General features: G+C 49.4%; 3 pseudogenes across 2 annotated transcripts in view; 1 reads left to right on the top strand and 2 right to left on the bottom strand.

The window, feature by feature from the left end:
* The window catches only part of LOC112632780, a 44,456-nt pseudogene extending 40,111 nt beyond the window's left edge, over nucleotides 1-4,345 (bottom strand). The window contains exons 1-2 of the transcript XR_003121443.1: nucleotides 4,143-4,345; nucleotides 32-146 (exon numbers count right to left, since the gene is read on the bottom strand). The product of XR_003121443.1 is annotated as an ankyrin repeat domain-containing protein 20A2-like (transcript). The remainder of the gene's footprint in view (nucleotides 1-31; nucleotides 147-4,142) is intronic.
* Nucleotides 1-21,141, top strand: part of LOC112632423 — a 496,008-nt pseudogene that overhangs the window by 156,773 nt on the left and 318,094 nt on the right. The window lies entirely within an intron of this gene.
* LOC112632802 lies at nucleotides 13,887-14,535 on the bottom strand (annotated as a pseudogene).

Genomic DNA, 21,141 nt, shown 5'->3' on the forward strand with positions numbered 1-21,141 from the left:
TGTCATGCTGAAAGAGTTGGCTCTAATATACCTGTATCAAAGGCATTCTGTTTTCTTTGTCACAGATATCAGTCTGGCATTTTCTGTTAACCAGGAGAGTGACCACTTTCACGTGGCCACTGGCACAGGCCAAATGTAGAGCAGTTCTACAAGAGTAAGAGGACTTTTTAGGAAACTGTAGTGCATCATCTCAAAATCTACCATCATTCATGTCATTGTAAAAATTGAATAGCATGTTTTTCCTCTGCTTTCAAAACAAATGATATTTTTTGAAGAAAGTGCAATACTTACTAGCTCTTATTGCTCACTGCCTTAATGAAAACAGCAGCCTATTTGAGTAGAAAGAGCTCAGGCTTTGGATTCAGTTCGACTAGGGCTTGAGTCCTACTTTAAACCCTGTCACTTACCAACTATTGCTTAGCCTTTCTGTGCCTCAACTTCCTCATTCATAAAGATGATAATAGTAGCCATCTCATAGGACACCATCTTGAAGCCTAAATGAGAATCTATGTAAAGTATTTAGAATAGTTCCTACAATAGCTTAATAATTGAAACATTTTTGTTTATTGAGACAAAGTCTCACTCTTTTACCCAGGCTGGAGTGCAATGATGTAACTATACCTCACCATAACCTGGAACGCCTGGGCTCAAGTGATCCTCCATCCCCAGCCTCCTGAGTAGCTGGGACTACAGATGTGCACCAGCATGCCCAGCTATTTAAAAAATTTTGTAGAGTAAGAATCTCACTTTGTTGCCCAGGTTGGTCTCAAACTCCTGGCATCAAACAATCCTCTCACCTCAGCCTCCCAAAGTCCTGGGATTACAGGCGTGAGCCACTGCACCCAGCCAGATATTATTACTATTTCTACTACTTAACAAAAACATTTTAATTAGGTAAAATGATACAATTATACCTACTTTGCAGGATGGTTTAAAGAGTAGGTCACATTTTAACACCTCTGACATTGGAATGCCACTTATAATCCATAATTTATTATAAATATAATTGGTAGCATTTAAAAAATTATCTTATTGATACATAACATAATGGGGCATCACACAATCCATGAGAGCTTACATTAAGTAGAATATGGTAACTCAGGTCTAGGGCAGTTCCAGGCATGTAACTGAAACTTAAATACATTTTAGTTCTTAAAGGGACTATGGGAAAAGAGCACTGAAATAATCATGCATTTTTTTAAACAAATTATTTGATTTTCAAACAACTTGAAGCCAAAGGAAACTCATGATTCAAATGAATACACGTATGGCTCATTTTATTCAATACTTACACTTACAGAATATATGCAAATAAGACTTTCCGATGATTAATATTAGTATTTAAGACTGACAAACCTTTGAAAGGGCAGTTAAAGGTTATCTTCTAGTATTTTCTAACTTCAGAAATGCTTTTGTTTGAAAGGTGGGAGATAAAGTTTCAAGGAGATTCAGTCCCAATATTCCTATTTTAAATCTCTCAGCTTGCGCAGGCAGCGCAGGTAAACATGAAGTTTTTAAGGATAGAAGGGTCCTGAAAGATAGTAGAATATGTCTGCTACATAACAGGTACTCAGGTTATGTTTCATGAATAAATCAAATGAAAGAATGGATAAATACAGTTGGGGAGTTCAGTATTTTTAAATAAACTCCTACAAAGCAATCATTTTGCAACAGTAATTATATGTATTTTTATTTTTAAAGAATACAATTAAAATGAAACGATTACTCTATCATTGTTTGCATAAATGGAATGAATGTATAAGAAAAACGTACATAATAAAATATATAGATAAAATCTGGAAACAGATAAAAACATTCCCGTTTTACTTCTGAAAAGGCTAAAAGTTCAAAGAACAATACACACAATAACGATAAAAAATAGAAAGTGAGAAATTATTTTTATCAGTGCAAGATTCATATTCCTCTCTTCCCAAGGATTATTCCATTAATAATAAACATTTACTACAAGTTTTGTACATGCTCACTGCAGCACTCACAGATAAGAAAAAGGAAAAAATCTTTACTTAAAATACAAATGCTCAGAAATTACAAATTTTTATTTTGTACATATTTTTTGCTAAAACAAGACCATAGTATGTTTGTGCAGATGTATAATTTAACTGATTTTTTTCCTCACTAGCCATAAAAATATACACCTTCACACATCAACGTACTTCTGTATCTATTGCCACCTTCAATGGTCACATATTTCATCCAATGGATGCAACTGAAATTTATTTATAGGATCCATTCTATGGGTTCTTTTTAAAGTAAGTGCTGTGAAAAATAAAGTGCATGTATCTTTATTTCCTAAGGGTATTTTAGTGTAATGGAATTGATGGGTAAAAGGCATACACATTTTTTAAATGTACTTACCACCAAATTATCTATTTGAAAAGTAATCAGCAACTTAAACTTTAAGCAGGAGTATAAAACAGCCTCACAAATATTGTGGATAAAAAACTGTTTTATTCCTCTTTTATTTAAATTCTTATACCAGAAATGCAAAAGACTTTTTCCTATGTGCATAAGTAACTTGTAGATCTGGAGAAACGTACTTTGCCCAATTTTAGAGTTTTTAATGATTTGATTTGAAATAATTCCCTGTAAAATGAAAATGTACTTTTCATCTATATATATATAACTTTTCATCTAATGTGTATATATAACTTACATATATAGCATCTATAATACATATGATATAAATATCAGTAATATATATCATATAATATATAATAATATAGGCCATGCACGGTGGCTCATGCCTGTAATCACAACACGTTGGGAGGCCAAGGTGGGCAGATCACTTGAGGTCAGGCGTTCGAGACCAGCCTGGTCAACATGGTGAAACGCCCTCTCTACTGAAAATGCAAAAATTAGCCAGGCATACTGGCACCTGCCTGTAATCCCAGCTACTTGGGAGGCTGAGGAAGGGGAATTGCTTGAACCCGGGAGACAGACATTGCAGTGAACCAAGACTGTGCCATTGGACACCAGCCTGGGCAAAGAAGCGAGACTCTGACTCAAAAAAAAAAAAAAAAGGAATATAATGATTTCCCTATAAAATGGAAATGTACTTTTCATCTGAATATATATATAAAATAAAGTCAATATTTTTCACATAAGCTCTCTTTCATTTCGTTAATTTGTCTTCCGAAACACAGGCAGTTTTAATTTTTAGTTTCCTAAATCAATCTTCAGAATGTCTGCTTAAGAGGTCATTCTCAGGAAGGCCTTTGTCAACATAAAATGTTCCTGTAAAATAAGCATTTGTGTTTTCTCATACTTTACTAATTTGCATATGTAAAAAATTCAATCTGCATTCCATCAGGAACTCATGCTTGTGACATAAAATTTCATTAGTTTTCTTCAAACAGCAGGCATTTTTTCATTAATAATTCATCCTTTCCTACTCATCAATCCTTACTTCTATCTTACATAATTTCAGTGTTTCTGGGTTTCCTACTCTGTTCCATGCGTTTGTCTTTTCAGCTGTCAGTAAACGATTTATTGTCGAAATTATAGCACATTTTACTATCTAGAGAAGTGTTTTTTCACTCCATTATGAGATTTTTAAAAAATGTCCTCACAATAGTGAAAGACAGCAGGTGTCATACAGAAATATTAAAACCTTGATATTTTCATTGGGTCTATGTAAAATTGATAAACACAGAAAGGGCTCACATTTTGAGAAAAATGTGCCTTCCCATTCAAAAACACAGAACCCACCTCCCACTTCCAAGTTTCTCTCTAAGAAACTTCAGTAAAGAACCTACCTACACAGGTGGATACGGCTGTAAAACGGTTAGTTTTATCTGAGAACTTTTCACCTACTGAAAATAACTCACGGTATTTTTGATAGGGGAATGAGTTTTCTCATTAGGCACCTCCTATAATGTACATAGACCATGTTTTAAAGGAGTTCGTTAAAAATAACACCATATATGCTTAACTTTGTGAGTTAAATCACTCAAATTCTCCACCTACTCCAGCCAGGGAATTATGAGGGATGGAAAACAGCTGAGGGCCTGTTTGGCTCCGCCACTGGGAGGGTGCCCGGCGCCCTCCAACGCCCAGTCCCAGGGGCTGCGGGGAAGCCGGGCCTGGGGCCCCCCTCCAACCCGGGGTTGAGCCCCTACTACCTGTGCTGCTTGTCCAGGGCGTCCAGGTCTCCGCTCCTGCGGGCCAGGCAGCGCTCCACCTCCGCCGCGTCACCCTTGACAGCCGCCCTGTGGATCTTCTGCAGTTTGGCCTCCCAGATTCGGTACCCTCAACCCTTGTAGTCGTGGTCTATGGAGCCCAGGACCGTCTGGCGCCTGCGGCTCCCGAAGCTGAACAACCTCATGGTGGTGACTTCTCAGACCCCCAACCACCGGCTCTCGAGCGGGGGCAGCTTCCTGTCACCTTTTCACCAGGAGCCCCTGCCCCCACCGACCCAGCCCCAAATCCCCTATCCAACCCCAAGTCCTGATCCAACTCCAAATCCGCCATCCAACCCCCAGTCCGCGATCACAAATCTATGATATACTCCAAAATCCGCGATCCAGCCCGGTCCACCACAGCCTTCAGCAGGGACACTCGCAGCCTCCGACCTCTCAGACCGAGTGAGCTTCGCAAAGCCGTTGGGCGCGCGCCTGCACCGCGGTGGCCGCTGGCTCCCGGAAGTCGCTCACAGGTGGCCCGCGCGAGCAGGTGGGGCTGCAGCTCTCGGCGGGCGCCACCAGGCTCGAGGATTCTCCTGGGCTGGCCTGGGCGGCCCCAGGATAGCACCCGTGCAGCCAGCCCGGCCTGAGGAGGAGGAACTGTCTGGCCTTGCAGCCCGCACGGCTTCTCCTCCGAAGGGAGATAGGGTGCTGGCAAGAGTACTCCCGGCCACCTGAGTGGCTTCGCGGATGGCCTGGCTTCACGTTGAGGCTCTGGCCCTGGAGTCTGTGTGGCTAGTGTCGGGTAGCGGGAAAGCCATGGAGAGTCAGGAGCTGCTCCTTCCCCCACCCGCCGTCACCGCTGCCAGTGCCCCACGAATGGTTTGCAGCTGCAGATCTGGCACTGACACGAGATGGCGGAGCTTCCACTAGATGGCGTCAGGGTCGCGGAGTGCACAGCCTACCTGGCCAGGAGGTGAACTCCTCTTGGACATCTCTCTGGATCCTGGGCCTTGGCGCTGGGCACTCTGTATCCACACCGATGAAATAGCAACCGCTGGTGGGGCCGATGGCCTGACTTTGCCGCCTGGGTGTCTGGCCTCAGGATTCACGCCACTGGGGGGCGGGCCTGGTCTGGAGTGTCCAGTCACTTGCTGCCCGTGCACCACGTCTAGGCTGCAGGTGCGGCTCCGATGCCAGTGGGGGCTGGCAGGCCTGGTACCTGATGTCCTCAGGGTCATGTTCATCGCAGTTGTGCTCTGACTTGGCCTCCTCCAAGAACGAAGGGGCTGCCGAGGCGGGCTCTTCGTGGTAACTGGGATGGTATTAACCAACAGGTTCCCACCCTGGTGCCGCTGCTGTGCGGACTGCCTGACTTGGCACCCAGGCACTGGCCCAGGGTCCGCGCGGCAGGTGTGCGGGTAGGGTGGGTGGTGCGGAAGGTCAGGGGGTTGCTCCGTCATCTCTGCTTGTGTGCAGTTTGCAGTTCTGCAGTTTTCTGCAACCGCTGAGGCACTGGCGCGGGAAAGTGGAATTCCCCCGGATGGCGTCAAGGTTGCGGACACAGAGCACAGCCCAGCAGGCCTGAGGGTCCGCTCCTTTTCCACGTGGTCTGAAGCCTGACCCAGATGCTGAGCACTCTGCCTGGGTGCGGATAGGGCTGACTGATTGGTTGCAGAGTGGGCCCTCTGGCTTTACCACTGAGGCATCTGGCCCCAGGATCCGCAGGCTGAGGTCGTGGGCTGGGGGTGGCCAGGCTGTTGCTGCCCACATGCAGGTGGCAGCTGCAGCTTGGGCACCTACGGGGATTGGCGGGGCTGGCACTTGATGACCTCAGGGTCGCCAAGTGCACTACCTGCCCAACTGAGGGTCTGTTCCTCTTTAGCCTGGAGCCAACAGCGCAGAGGCCATGATGGCTCAGTTTCTCCGTGGAAACTAGGATGGGGTGGGCGGCCAGTTCCCGTCCTTTGGCCGCCTGGCTAACTGCCAGACTTAGCCGCTGCCGCCCAGGCATCTGTATCTGGGGTTGCCTCTACTTGGGTAGAAGTGAGGGTCGGGGTGGGCGTGGGGCATCACCGGTTGCCAGGCCAGCATTGTCTTTGAAACATATTCAGATGGCGGCGGCACCTGGGCAGAAACTCAGACCCAGTCAGCCCTCCCACCCAAGTGCCGGTTCTGGATCCTGATGCCTCCACCCACACCACAGAGCCCTGCCCACGGTGGTGTCTGCTAATCCGTGTCCTGCATGCCTGGGGGTCCCAGGCGGTCTCCGCAACACAGAGCGAGAGAGCGCGGGCCCGGGAATACAACGCGGGTATGAGGGCCTTGCCGTGCTCAGGATTCCTGCGGAAACGCTGTGCACTCGCTGCGCTCCAGGAACAGGAGCAGGAGGTGGTCAGGTCGCCCTCTAGAGTCTGGAGGTCCAGGGAGAGGAGGAAGGCTCCTTCCTTGGAGACCACTGCTGTTGCTGCAACCTCTGCCGCCACCGGCAGGGCACCCCCCTGATAGTGCCCCTAACCCGCCGCCTGCTGTTGGTCCCAGGACAGCGCCCCTAACACCCTCCCCTCGCGGCTGCAGTGTAGAACCCAGTAGTCCCCCCAACCCGTACCCGCGTCGGACGTTGCAGCACCAGATAACTCCCACAAACTGCCCCCTACAGTGGGGCCAAGCAGTCACTGATGGGACCCCAACCCATCCCCCCCCCGCGCTGGGCAGTGACGTCCCAGAAAGCGCTGCAACCTGCTCCCCGCGGTGAATAGTGCAGTCACGGATCCTTTTTTTATTTATTTATTTTTTGAGACGGAGTCTCGCGCTGTGTCACCCAGGCTGGAGTGCAGTGGCGCGATCTCGGCTCACTGCAAGCTCCGCCTCCCAGGTTCACGCCATTCTCCTGCCTCAGCCTCCGAGTAGCTGGGACTACAGGCGCCCGCCACCACGCCCGGCTAGTTTTTTGTATTTTTAGTAGAGACGGGGTTTCACCATGTTAGCCAGGATGGTCTCGATCCCCTGACCTCGTGATCCACCCGCCTCGGCCTCCCAAAGTGCTGGGATTACAGGCTTGAGCCACCGCGCCCGGCCAAGTCACGGATCCTTAAGGCCCCCAACCCGCTCCCTACAACGGGCTGTGCAGCCCCACACAGCGGATGGCACACCCAACTATCCCCCAGCCACAGGGAATGATGCCCTGAATAGCGTACCCCACCTGCCCCCCCCCCGCGGTGGGCAGTGTAGCCCCCCACAGCACCCCTAACCCGTATGCTGCTGCCGAGATATGGTCCCGACAGCGCACCAAACCCGGCCCCCACCACAAACAGTGCAGCAGCTGACAGAGCCCCTAACTCGCCCCCTACTGACCGCAGTGCAGTCCCCGAACAGTGCCCACAACCCACCCCACCACCCCGCCTGCCACTGGCGAGCGGTGTCGCCCCCAAACTGCCCCTTGCGAGGGCAGTGTAACCCCCAATGGCGCACCCAACTCACCCTCTATCATGAACAGTCTGGCACCCGATAGCGCCCGAAACCACCCCCTTGAAGAACCTCCCTGCATACCCCCCCTTTCCCACTCCCCCCCCCACCGGCAGTGTAGCACCAGATACTGCCCCTAACCTATCCCCTGCGGCGGGCAGTACAGCCCCGGATAGCACCCTCACCCCACTGCTGGCAATGAAGCCAGACCAGTCAGCGCCCTGATTAGTCCCCCCACCCCCACGCCGCCGGCAGTGTAACCACAATAGCGGCCCCAACCCACCCCCTGCGGCAGGCAGTGTAGCAGGGGATAGGTTAGGGGCACCCCCAATAGCACCCCCTACCAGCCCTACTGCTGCTGTAATGATAAAAGTTGGAATGTCTTATGTGCAAATATATATAACTGTATGTTTGATTGTTTTAAAGATAGTTCTAAAGTAGGAAAAAAAGGACAGAGTTAGAAATTTAACTTGAAACCATTGGAGTGCCTGAGTTTACTGAGGGAAAGTGTGTTGAATGATAAAAATTTGGGAAAAACAGAACAAACAACTGTGAAAACTTAGGGATCAGATATAGCAAGAAGAATCTGCAGTTAATTGAGAGATGGAATTTTAAAATACGTAGACCATGGAAACATAAAACCTAAGCAAAGTGTGTGTTCTAAAATAAAGGGGAAGTTAACAGTGTTAAATTATTCTTAAAATATATGCAAGGTAAGGATTAAAAATGTTCTATTTTATTTAGCGACTTTTGAAACCTTGCCATGGAAAGGTTTATTGGAGTGCTGGGTTAAATTTCAGTTCTTGGTATACAAAGAAATAAATGGGAAATGATGTAACGTAAATGAATAAAGAGACTTATTTTTAAGTAAGACATAAAAGCAGCTAGAGTGTGATATTTTATTAACTCACACGTGCACTTTTATGCGTGTGTGTGCTTCATGCTTGTTTGCTTTACAATATGGGGCACATTAAAAGTGGTAAGAACTAAGAAACTTAAGACTGAGAAAGCACAAATCATCAACGAAATAAGATTCCTGAGAAAGTCAGATGAAATACAAATCAGCTCCATGTCAGCTAAGATATTTCCTTTCCCAGATCTCCACAATGCAGAATTTTTCAGTCTTTAATACTTGAATGCACATTTTGAAATACCAAGAAGAGAATGCGCTGAGGTCATATCAGAGTCAGAACTTCATTTCCAAACGCCATTTCCCTCCTGCCCAACAGTACTAGTAAACCAACATAGAATAAGAAATGGAAGGCTATTTATTTTGCCAAATAGCAGAAGTACATTGGCTGTATTTTGCCAAGAAAACCTACAGTATGTTTTCATTTTCAGGTTTATACTTAGTTTGGAAATATGTCTTCTACAGAGGAAATTGATTATTGAATAAAAAGTCTACATGAATATTCCCATCTCATAACCATACAATATGCTCATTGAGTTAAATGGCAGCATGGCCTGCTTAATTTACATGGATTTCTCCCTTTTTCTCATAGCAAATATAATAAGAAAAATTTGAATAAGAATACCATATGATTCTACTGTACTCTAGTATATGCAACATTCTGCAAATTACTTATTTATTATACAACACTTTTTACATATTACAGAACTGCATTTCACCTAAGGCAGGGCATATACATTCTCACTCAAAATAGAACAGAGTATACAGTATATGCTCTTGAACACTGTACAGAATGTGAAGGACATTCTAGCATCAGCGCTACCTTAGTCACTGTAGAAACTATTAGAAACAAATGAGTGATTTGTTTTTCTCACTCTTGCAGACAGCAGAAGTAAGTAGAGTCAGGTACAGTAGCTCATGCCTGTAATCCCAGCACTTTGGGAGGCCCAGGCAGGCAGATCACCGGAGGTCAGCAGTTCAAGACCAGACTGGCCAACATGGTGAAACCCTGTCCCTGCTAAAAATACAAAAATTAACCAGGCATGATGGCAGGCACCTATAATGCCAGCTACACTCGGGAGGCTGAGGTAGAAGAATCACTTGAACCGGGAGGCGGAGGTTGTAGTGAACCTAGATTGCACCACTGCTCCCCAGCATTGGCGACAAAGCAAGACTCCATCTTTAAAAAAAAGAAAGAAAGAAAGAAAGAAAAGTAACAATGCCATTTTCAAGACAGGTACTGAGAAATTGATAGAAAATACTGGACATACAAAATGTAGGTTATCTAAAACCATAATTTTCTTATTGGGTACTTTGATTTTAGTTCTATTAACCTTCACCAGGGTGAATCTTTATTTCCACTAATGCACATAAGTCTAGTATGATATTATCAGCATGCATAACAAGCCTATGTACAGTAGATGTGTCTGTGAGTGCTGATTCCCATTGAGCTAAGCATTTTGAAGTTAGCTCAATATGAGTTTTCTTTGTTCTCTTTGATAGAATTATAAACTAAAGGATCCACAAGATTATCATTCCTAACAATCTATATCCTAACAGGCAAATCGAATGGTGGATTCAAGAATTCTAACCATACATACAAAATACCAAAAAGAGGAGATACTAGAATAAATGTGAAACTACTATTTTAGGAGAATAAACTCTCATCACTATTCTTTATAATAAGCTCACCCAATTCTGTGCTTTTGAAACAGCTATAGTAAAAACTGTTTTTTGAGAGCATATGTAATATTTTAAATAAGAAAAACATACCCATCCAGAACCAGATGCAGCCCCCGAGGCTCTCGCAGGCCTGGGCTCGGGGCCTTATTCCAGTCAGATGGGGTGGCCCCTGGGTAGGGCCCTTCCAGACCCGAGAGTAGGGATTCTTTTTTTTCCCAAACCAAATTTATTTTTAAAGAAATCTCCTACTCTGTTTCTCTAGCGTGTTCATTTCATTCGTTGTTGTGATTAAGTAGGCAGATCTTAAAATGAGTGATTTTAACTGCTCAAAAATGTACAATTCAGTGGCATTAAGGGCATTAGCAGTGCTGTGCAACCATTCCCAATACCCAGTTCCAGAACATTCTCATCACCCCACAGGGAAACACCATCCCCAGTAAGCAGCCCTTCCTCATCTCCCTCCCGCCAGCCCTGACAACCACTAAGCTGCTTTCAGTCTCTATGAATTTGCTTGTTCAGGTCACTTCATATACAGGGAATTATCCAATACATGACCTTTTGTGTCTGGCTTCATTCCTGTAGCATCTTTTCAAGGTTCATCCATGTCATAAAATGTGTCCAAATTTCACTGCTTTTTATGGCTGAATAATATTCCATGGTGTATGTAGACCATGCTTTCTTGATTCACTCATCAGCTGAGGATCACGTGGGTCCTCTCCCCTGTTTGGTGGTTGTGCACAGAGCTCAATGAACATGCGTGACAGAATTTGTTTGCAACCCTACTCTCGGTTCTCTTATGCATACTTGGGAGTGGAATTGCTGAGTTATATGGTGCCTCTTTCTGATAGGGCAGCCACAGCAAAAGGCCGCAGGTGGGGAGGCATCAACAGACTTTTTTTTTCTCACATTTCTGGAGACTGGGAGGTCCAAGATCAAGGTGTCAGCCGATGGGTTCCTGGAGAGGGCTTTCGTGGCTGGTAGCCACCTTCTCACTGTCCTCATGCAGCAGGGAGAGGGCCCTGGCATTGCTTCCTCCTCCTATAAGGGCTTCAGCCGTGTGGGATTAGGACCCACCCTGATGACTTCACTTAACCTAAAGATCCCATCTCCAAATACAGTCACATCGGTGTTAGGGTTTTGACATAGGAATTTAGCAGGGGATGTGATTCAGTCCATAACAGATGGTAATTCTACAGATAGGGGTTCTCAGGGCAAGGGCAGATCAGGGCAAGTGGTAATTCTACAGATGAGGGTTATCGGGGTCAGGGCAGATGGCGCAGGTGTAATTCTATAGACGGGGATTCTCAGGAGGAGGACAGATAAGAGAAGGTGATAATTCTACACATGGGGGTTCTCAGGGTGAGGGCAGATGGGGCAGGTGGTAAGTCTATAGATGGGATTCCTAGGGCAAAGGCAGCTCAGGGCAGATGGTAATTCTATAGATGGGATTCCTGGGGCAAAGGGAGCTCAGGGCAGGTGGTAATTCTATAGATGGGGTTTTGGGGCAAAGGCAGATCAGGGCAGGTGGTAATTCTATAGGATAGGGTTCTCAGGATGAGGGCAGATGAGGCAGGTGCTAATTCTGTAGATGGGGTTCTTGGGGTGAGGGCAGACGAGGCAGATGGTAATTCTATGCATGGGATTCTCAGGGTGAGGCAGTGAGGGTAACTGCAAACACTGGGCTGGGGGCCTGATTCCAAGAGTCACGGTCTCCTTGCTCTCTGCACCCTTGGGTGTAAAGTGGCAGATGTGGCACTCTGCCCTGTGCAGGGGTATCGGGCCGTGTGTGACAAGTGCCTGTTCCCCACTCCTGCTCAGGAACTCCTTGGACAAGGCTGCGTGTTCCAGGAGCGGTACAGCTGGGAACAACCGGGATGGTTTCATCCCCGAGGCCCAGCTCTGCTGAGTAGCATCTGCTGGGCTGTGCCGCTGGGAGGCCCTGCCCTGTCAACCCCCTTGCCCCTCTGTGTACCCCACCTCCCCAGGTGGCTCCGCTGTCGTGATCAGTTATTCTGCACACACGAAGCCGAGCCCCACTGACCTGCCCCCAGGGCTCGCTGCATTCTTTGTGCCATTCACACAGTCCCCACTCTCCGACCGCCCCGGCCAGGCCTTCCATGGCCCAAGTGGGAAGGGCTGTGGGCAGAGCAGGTTATGTCCCGCAGTGGAGAGATAGCAAGAAGACTCCCCCAGGTTGCAGGAGGAATGGAGCAACTTCTAATTCTGTGCATCTACTTTTGGCCACTGTGTTGGTTTATGTCTGGAGAGCGGGCAGTGGGAGAGTTGATGCACCCAGGGTGCTCAGTTTCACAGTGGCCTGGACTCTGGGCATCCTCTGGGGCCTCCCAGGGACCTGGATCCTCAGAAAGAGGAACAAAGGCAGCCCTGCAGTGAAGCCTGGGACCCAGGCCCTTGGGAACAGGCAACGCAAGACCTCACGGCCAGCTGAGGGGTAGCATTTGATCCAGATTTAGGGAAATCAAAATCCCCACCAGAGGGGGCTGCGTCTCACCAGTCCCCTCTGGTGCACCCATCTTCCATCCCCATGGCAACCCGCAGCCCAGGACAGGCTCCAGAGCTCCAGGGCATCGGGAGGGGAGATGGGAACCAGAGCTAGCTAACAGGGCCTCGGCTCCGGGGTCAGTGTCCTCAGAGCCTCACTGGTCATTATCTCTTCTCCTGCTGGCCCCTAGGGACATGCAGTCTTCACGAACCCTGCGGGGAGGAGGGGTCTGGGCAGACCCTGCCTTGAAGCCTAGCCCACTGTCTTCCAGTCAGATCTGGCCTTGGAAGCCCCTCTCCCCTGTCCCTGGGTGAGGACAGGAGAGGAGAGGAAAGCAAGAGTCAGGAACACACCGCAGGTCCCAAGATGGGCAGATTTTGCACCCCCACCCGGGAGCCAAACTGCATGTCCAGGACACCTTGGCAGGGATGCAGCAGGTGGGATGTCCCTGCTGGGGAAGGAGGGGACTCTATGCAGACATGCCAGCAAAGCCTGACTCCATTACAACCTCACACTGGCTCCCACCTGTGTGTGAAAAGGAGGTGAGGCTGGGGCGGGCGGACAGGACTGGCAGCCCTGAGAGGCAAGAATTGCCCGCACCTGCATTCACAACTGTGCCATGCCAGTAGTTAGGAGGGCAGGTAGGGGGGATTATCTGCAGGAGCAGAGGCCGAGGAGGGCCATGGGGTGTCTGAGAGGGGCACAGATACCAGTGATGCCAAGGCAATGGCAGAGAAGCTGGACTCTGGAGCCCACGCACCTGTCTGGCTTCGTGCCACTGCCCGGTCCTGGACTTGTCTGTGCCCTTGGGTGAGATGTCACTTCTCTGCACCTCACTTTCTTCATCTGTAGAAAGAGGCATGCCGGGTAGGAGTGGAAGGCACTTTCAGCAGGTCCTGGCCCAGAGCAGGAGCTAGGCCTGGGATTGCTGTGGCTCTGGGGAGCAGCCCTGGCTGAGGTCCTGGGTAACCGTCTTTCCCTGTCGTTCCCCACCTTGGGGAAGCATCCAGCTTCTCCTCCAGCCTCCTGGGCCCCAGCTGGGCTCTCAGACCCATGAGGTGAGGCTCCTGCCTCCTTTGTACTGCTGTTTTGCCTGGACCTCATGGGAGCCCCCTGCCCGTGTCCACAACACACTTGCACTCACTGCAGGGGCTCCCCGAGGGCAGGGCCAGGCCTGACTCCATCATAGCCTCAGCGGGACCCTGCTCTGGGGAGGGAAGTGGGAAGGGACAAGGAAGGGAGGCTGAGGACCACGTGTTTTCTTCCCAGGTCCTCGAGTATGACTACTACTAGCCTTATGGGAGCCAGTGCACTAAGACTACTACGACTAAAATTACGCCTACCTTAGGCCGTTGGGGGACGAGTACACTTTCCACTTCCCACCCCACCACAACGCGGTGCATAGATGGGGTCCACCGCGGGGGTCCATCCCTCTGCTTGTCCCTCGGATGAGCCTCCCCATTGGGCCGGCCCCGCAGAGGCTCCCCTCCCCCTCAGGAGTCTCTTCAGGCTCTGCATTCATGCTGTTTCTGGTGGACTCCATTTTGAGGAGGAATCATGCATTTTCCTCTCCCCCCTCCTCCCTCTGTATGGAGATTTTGCCAGCAGGCAGGCCTGAGCTGAAGTGGTGCTGCTGGGGATGGCGTGAGATGGGGGCTGAGGTGACGGGCTGGGGTCCGGTGGGGCCGCACTGTTCTGAGCCTCCCCCTCCAACTCAGCAATCCGGAGCTGCTCCAAGGCTGGCATGAGATGTGGTGCGGGAAGGGGCTCCTCCTTCTTGGAAGCCAGCACAGAGCAGATCCAAGACAAGGTGCCCGGAGGCTCCTGGGCATCAGGCCCCTATGGGCCCCTCCAACGGACCACCAGAGGGAACCAGAGCTGGGAGGGCCATGGCCTGGAGCCTGCTTGCTGTTCTTCTTGCTTCAAAGTGGGCAGGCAAGGCTGGTCGCACGGGGCATCTGGCAGCCCATCACCCCTGCCCAGGGACCTGGCTCCCACATGTGGGGGTGAAGGTGAGGAGTCTTGGGGGGCCTCCTCCCCTGCAGCAGCCTGCACCACACAGGGGCATTCTCCCCAACAGCTGTCCCAGAAGGAGAAAGGCCAGCCTCCACCCTGGCCTGCCCAGCCGTGTTGTAAAGCACTCCCAGGTAGAGCACAGCTGTTGTCCCGCGCCACCCCAGGGAAACGCGTGACGTCTCACTGCGAATCTGACATAGGAGCAAAGCCGAGGCCTGAGCCCAGAGTCTCAGAACCCAGGGACAGCTTAGGAGGCATCCATGAGGGGATTTCTTCCTGGGGCCTCTGGGACAGGTGCAAGCCCAGCTTCATTGGGGTCTGACCCTGTGGTTGCCTGGGACCCCTTGCCCTGAAGGGCTCAGCTTGGATCATGCTCTGCTGTCAGTGCCTTGAAACTCTTCATGGTCTTTGGACAAGGCCCCACTGGGTCCCGCACTGGGCTCTGTAGCCAGTCCTGAAGGGAAGAAAGCGTTCATTTCCACCATCTCCCCCAAAGCTTGCTCTAGTGGCAGAACATCTGTTCAAGGTGTTGGAAGAGGGAGCTCCTGCAGGAAGGATGTGTGTGTGTCATGAAGCGCCTGAGCAGGAGGGCCAGCTCAGTGCCCGAGTCCCTCGTCGCTGCCTCCCAGGGAGTGCTCAGGGCTCCCTCTGGCACCTCCACACCCACAGCTTCTAAAGCCTGTGGGACTCTGGCCGTCAAGGATGTGGGAGCTCATGGGAGATGCCAACTTGGCTTTGCGGCTTCTTCTGACCTCCACAAACACGCCTGAAGCTGTCCTAAAGCAGGAAACACATGCTTGTTCTCAGCGCTGGCAGCTTCCCCAGCCTCTAGAGGAGCCCAGCGCCGGAGGCTGCTGAGGGTTTTGGTCAGCAGCCCTGGAGGCATCAGCAAAGGTACGGCGGAAATTGACAAAGGGGAGCCCTGTGCTGAAGGACAGTGATGCCTGGCAGGGCTGTAGAAGCCATGGAGGACTCAGGAAGGAGACAGTCCCAGTGGTGTGTTACCAGCACAGATCTTACCCTTACGTCTTTGTTCCATGTCTAGTTAATTTTTGGACATGATGTAAGTTAAGCGACCAGCTTCTCGCTTCTGCACGTGGCTGTCGGATCCTCCCAGCACCACTTGTTGGAGACTCTTTCCCCATCAGTGGCTTCAGCGCCCTTGTCGAGATCACTTGACCACATATGTGATGGTTCATTTTACTTTGCTTTCTGCAACTTTGCTGACTTCGTTTAATAGTTTCAAGCAGTGTTTTTGCGTGGAGTTTTTAGGATGTGGAAAGGATTTAAACAAAACCTTTAGGCCCTTCCTGCTGATCTTCCACAATTCCGTGACTCCATCCACGGCCAGGAGTCCCATCTTGCAATTTGGGGCTTTCAGAGCCCACCTGAGCCAGGGTGGCCAAGGACCACGTGCCGGGACCACGTGCTTGGTACACACACACCATCCCTGGTTGATGGGTCAGAGGAGGGCACTGAGGCCGAGTGGGCTGACCCCCATGGGTACTGGGAGATGCTGTCCCCACCCAAGCCTGGCTGAAAGGGAGACCGTGTTCCAGATGTCCTCAATCGGCCTGTCCCTCTACTTGTGGGTCCCCACTTGGAAGAACTGGGGACTGGTCCCACTTCACTGCTTTGGTGGAGAAAAATGCAAGATGCCTCAACAACCAGTGATTCTGAACTTAGAGAGGCCCCTGGATTTCCCCAGACTCCCTCACTTTGCCGGGAAGCAACTGTGGCCCGTTTTCCTCCTTCATTCAGGGACTGTTTCTTGGGCCAGGCTGTGCATGGGGTACAATGGAGACCCAGACCCAGCTGACCCCATCTTCGTTGAGCTGCTGGAGCCAGGAAGGATGGGACCACTCCCTCCCTTCCACCCGTGAACTCTCACCCTCTCACTGAGCTGGGTGACGGGTCTTTGAATAAGAGATCCACAATTGGAGGGCTGTGGACAAGTGCACTTTAAAAATTATTTTTCCTGTTTCAAAATGAGATTGGTTTTGAGCCCCAAGCCCCTCCATAGGCTGTCTAAAATTAGAACCCCATTGACAAGGCCATCTTTGTCAGGGACCCAAAGCAGGGAAATGTCAACAGTACATTTTCCGTGTCAGTTCTGTGTTTTTTAAGAGGCGTGGGCAAATGGCAACTTAGAGCAAATTTGCGCTGTTTCCAAAGCTTTTAGAATCCAGCCCCTCAGTGGTCATATGATTAAACTGTCAGGTTTATAAGGAGCTGCTCCTGTGGATGAGAGAGCAGGCTCCACCCTTCTTCCCACAGGCATATCCCCGCGGGAGCTGTGCAGGGCGAGCGTTTCCACTCAGAGCAGCAGTGGAATCAGCTCCTCTGCTGTCGGGGATCCTGCAATCCACCCAGCTCTCTGCATTCTTTTTGTGAGCTCTGGTCCCAGGGCTGAGCACTCAGGCCTTCCCATGGGAGTCAGTGGGTTCAAGGGCTTGCCTGAAGGTGAGGACACAGATTCCAGTTTCTGGGTGTGGACGCGGCATGCACCTGAACCAAATGTGCAGAGAAAATCATGTCTCCTGCGCAAGGACCCCCCCCAGGCTGCCCGTGGCCTCCATTCGCTGAGTACTAGCCTGGTGTGCAGGTGTGCGGGACACACCCTCCCAAAGACACCAGCTATCCTCCCAGAGCTGGGTCTGCCCAGCCTGTGTCTGCCTCAGCCCAGAGACATTATTGACAGTGTTCCCACCATTGCATGGGCCGTGGGGGGATGAGATGAAGCTTATCCCATGAGCACATGATAATCAGCACCGTCACTTCCGCAGGGCTTGGGGCCATTGTGTCTTTCACAGTCAGGTATCCCCAGCCCCACAGGCCTTTCTCTCCTGCCTCCCACCACGTCCGCTGCCCAGTGCTGGGCCTTTGTGCCCTCACCTGGACAGCCCCTCTGCGATGGCAATCTCCTGCTCTGCCTGCCAGCCTGGTCTGGCGCCCCAGGCAGGGGCCTTGCTTTCCAGCCCCTTCCCCACCCAGAACATGGTTGTGCTTACGGCCGAACCAAGCCCTGAAGGGCAGAGGCTATGGCTGTCTTCAGAGCCCTGTGCTGGGCCAAGGCTGACCAGAATGGTAGGTGATGGGCTCCTCGGACAACGGGCTTGGCACCTGGCTGTCCCCTTCCCCGATGCCTCTGTCCCCACCAAGCACAGCCAGGGTGGTGTCCCCTGAGCCGTGCTTCCGCCTTCCCCCTGCCCTTTGTAGGCAGGTCTCAGAGCTTCTGAAACAGATAAAGCCAGGCTCCCAACCCCATCTTACAGACAAGGAACGGTGAGAAGCTTGCCCCAGGTCACTGCTGTGGACTGAACGATGATCCCGAAAACGTATGTCTACACATCCTAGCTCGCCAGAACCTGTGAATGTGCCTTTATTTGGAAATAGGATCTTTGCAGGTGTAACTAACGTCAGCGTCTCCAGATGATATTATCTAGGGCTAGGGAAGGTCCTAAATCCAGTGACAAGTGTCCTTGGAAGACAGAGACACAGAAGGGAGGCTGTGAGAGCTGAGGCAGAGATCGCAGTGATGCAGCCACAAGCCAAGGGGTGTCTGGAGGTGCTCAGGAGGCTTCTCCCTGGAGAGTGGAAGGGTCCTCTCCAGAGCCTGCAGAGGGAGCATGGCTTGCCCGCACAGTGATTTTGGATTTTGAGCCTCCAGAACTGAGTTTACTGCTATTGTTTTAAGATACCAGTTGTGGTCATTTGTTATGACAGACAGGAAACTAACCCAGTCCTGTAGAAGATCTGAGGTCCGCAAATGGCAAACCTGCCATCTCCCCCTCCCAAAGGTGACCCCCTACTTCTCCCCAAAGATTTCCAGAGCAGCTGGAGGGAGTTCTCCTTGGAAGACCCCATTTCTTGGTGGCAGTCCGGCTGGGACCCAGGGCCAGCTGGTAGTCATGGTGACAGCAGGAGTTGTCCACCAGGAAGTGGTGGCCTGGGCCTGGACCTCAGGCATCCTACCTGGCCACATCTAAGCCATGACTTTGTCCCCCAGGTCTGGGCCATGCGGCTGTCTTTCGTTGGGGAGCTGGGCTGGGAGCTGCACATTCCAAAGGTGTCCTGTGTGACTGTGCACTGGGCTATGATGGCCATGGGTGCCAACCATGGCCTCGTCAATGCAGGGTGCCACGCCATTGACTCCCTAAGCACTGAGAAAGGTGAGTGCCGGGTCTGGACGGCGCAGGGGTGTTTGGGGAGGCAGGAGGGCAGTGATGCTCGAGACATGTGGAGGCTGAGAAGCTGTTTACCTTCCCTGTGTCATCACCCGGCTTCCTTCTTTCCACACCATGATTTCCTCCCCCAGCACGACATCCTCCATTTCCCCAAACCCTCTTGCTGCCCAGGGTCTTCATGCAGGGTCCCAGGGACAGTGTTGGGATCAGCAACCCCTATATACACCTAGACTCAAGAGAACTGAGGTGCTTCCCAGCACCTGGGGGCAGGCCCAGGCGGGGTTGCAATTGAGAGCCTTGGTTTCTCTGACAGCCGTGAAGAATGGAGCCGGGGAGCAGGTGCTACGGCCTCTGGAAGAAGGCCAGACCCTTGTTCAAAGCAAGGATGGAGGTCAAAGAGGGCATTGGGCAGCTCCCCTGGGCACCCAGCACTGGACAGCTCCCCTGGGTGTTAGGCACCCAGCTTGGGCATTAGGCAGCTCCCCCTTCACGAGGGATGGTAAAGCTTTACAGAATTTTTTTTTTTTTATGACACAGAAACATGATCACAAAGCACATGTGTACCATAATACAAATTTCATGTATTTTGTCTCTTTGTATTACGTTTTCTTTCCATTTATGTCTTTTCAAACTAACGATTCCTAGTCTCCTAATACAGTGGACCTTTCAAGCACTTACTTCTTTAGCTAGTTATTTTTTTTTAACTAGAATCCCACAGATAGAGTTATCAAAGCATGGAAAAGGATGAAGAACCTTGACTCCTTCCCCTTTCCATCCCCCACTGAATTCAATTCGGCCCAACCTTGCATTTGTTTTGTTCTTCTGGAAAAGAAAATATACTCATTACCCTCAATAAATATACAATCTATTTAGGGAGATACGGCTTCAGAGTAGGATTCTTAGTTTGATTTTTATTATCTTACCTTCAGATATTTGGAAGGACCAAAATGCTGTATGCTGGTGGACCGCAAGCAATATGAGTGGAAAACCAAAGTAATAAATGTTATTTATGACTTTATTATAATGTTATGGTTAGTAATTAATTACTTACTGAAGGACGATTTAAATTGAATATTTCTAAATGGGAAAATTTTTAAAAGCAAGCAAATAAGTTTAGGACCCAGAATCTACTGAGCTAAAACTCAATGAGAATTAATTCTCAATTTGTGTTGTAGCAATTCTTGAAGTTATCTGTGAGGACTCATATGAGAGCTAAACAATAAAAAAGGACTGAGACCATTTCAAGGGATGGAGAACACCTTCCTTTCTGTTCAGATGATACTCTGAGACACTGCTATTTATTTTGACTCTCTTTTTAGACAAACTTCCACTTGGGAGCTTAAAAACCACCTATAAACCAACAGCCACAAAATATGTGAAGAACTCACTGTTTAAGCATTATTGATCTGCTAGACACAGTACTGGGCACTTACATAAAATGGTATGATTTAAGCACGACAGTCATGAGACAGGAATCACACTATTATTCCATTTTTACAGGTGAAGAAATCAAGGTCTACAAAAAAAAACAAATAATATGTTCAATTGCATCTGTCAGAAAACCAGAAGTTCTGCTACTTGTTACTTCCTGTGCTGGGAGAGCCTCCTTAGTTTAGTTCCATGAACCTACTAAAGACAATGAAGCATTTCCAAACAATGTGCTACAGACAGAGGTAAAGTGAACTTAATATGTGATTAGCCTTAATGATGAAACCACAGTGTGTCTCCTGGTGTGACTTCTGCTGGGACACAGAAGCCCACTCATTCCTGAGCCTTGGAGCAAAGTTGCCTCCTGTTTTGCCTGTTTTGTATAAAACCTAGAAATACACACAAACTTTAAAACATTTTTTGAGATTTATATAATAAAAAAATTTATATAATAAATTTATATAATAAAAAAAGTAAATTTATTGCCCAGAATATAGTCATGTACCATACAACAGTGTTTCAATCAATGTCAGACCACATATATGATGGTGGTCCCACAAGATTGTAATGCTGTATTTTTACTTTACCTTTGCAACATTCAGCCATCCCAAATTCTAATCACACCACCGAACTCCTAATATCACATTGGACTAATCTATTATTTTATAGAAGCAATAATGTTAGTTTAAGTAACATGAAAACATTCCCCCCTGCATAAGCCTACATCAGACCGGAATAACCCACTGACAGTTAGTGAACAGCCCAACAAATTTACTACTTATACTGTTATTCCAACACAGGCATGCT

The sequence above is a fragment of the Theropithecus gelada genome, chromosome 10 (assembly GCF_003255815.1).
Source record: "Theropithecus gelada isolate Dixy chromosome 10, Tgel_1.0, whole genome shotgun sequence".
NCBI classification, from domain to species: domain Eukaryota; kingdom Metazoa; phylum Chordata; class Mammalia; order Primates; family Cercopithecidae; genus Theropithecus; species Theropithecus gelada.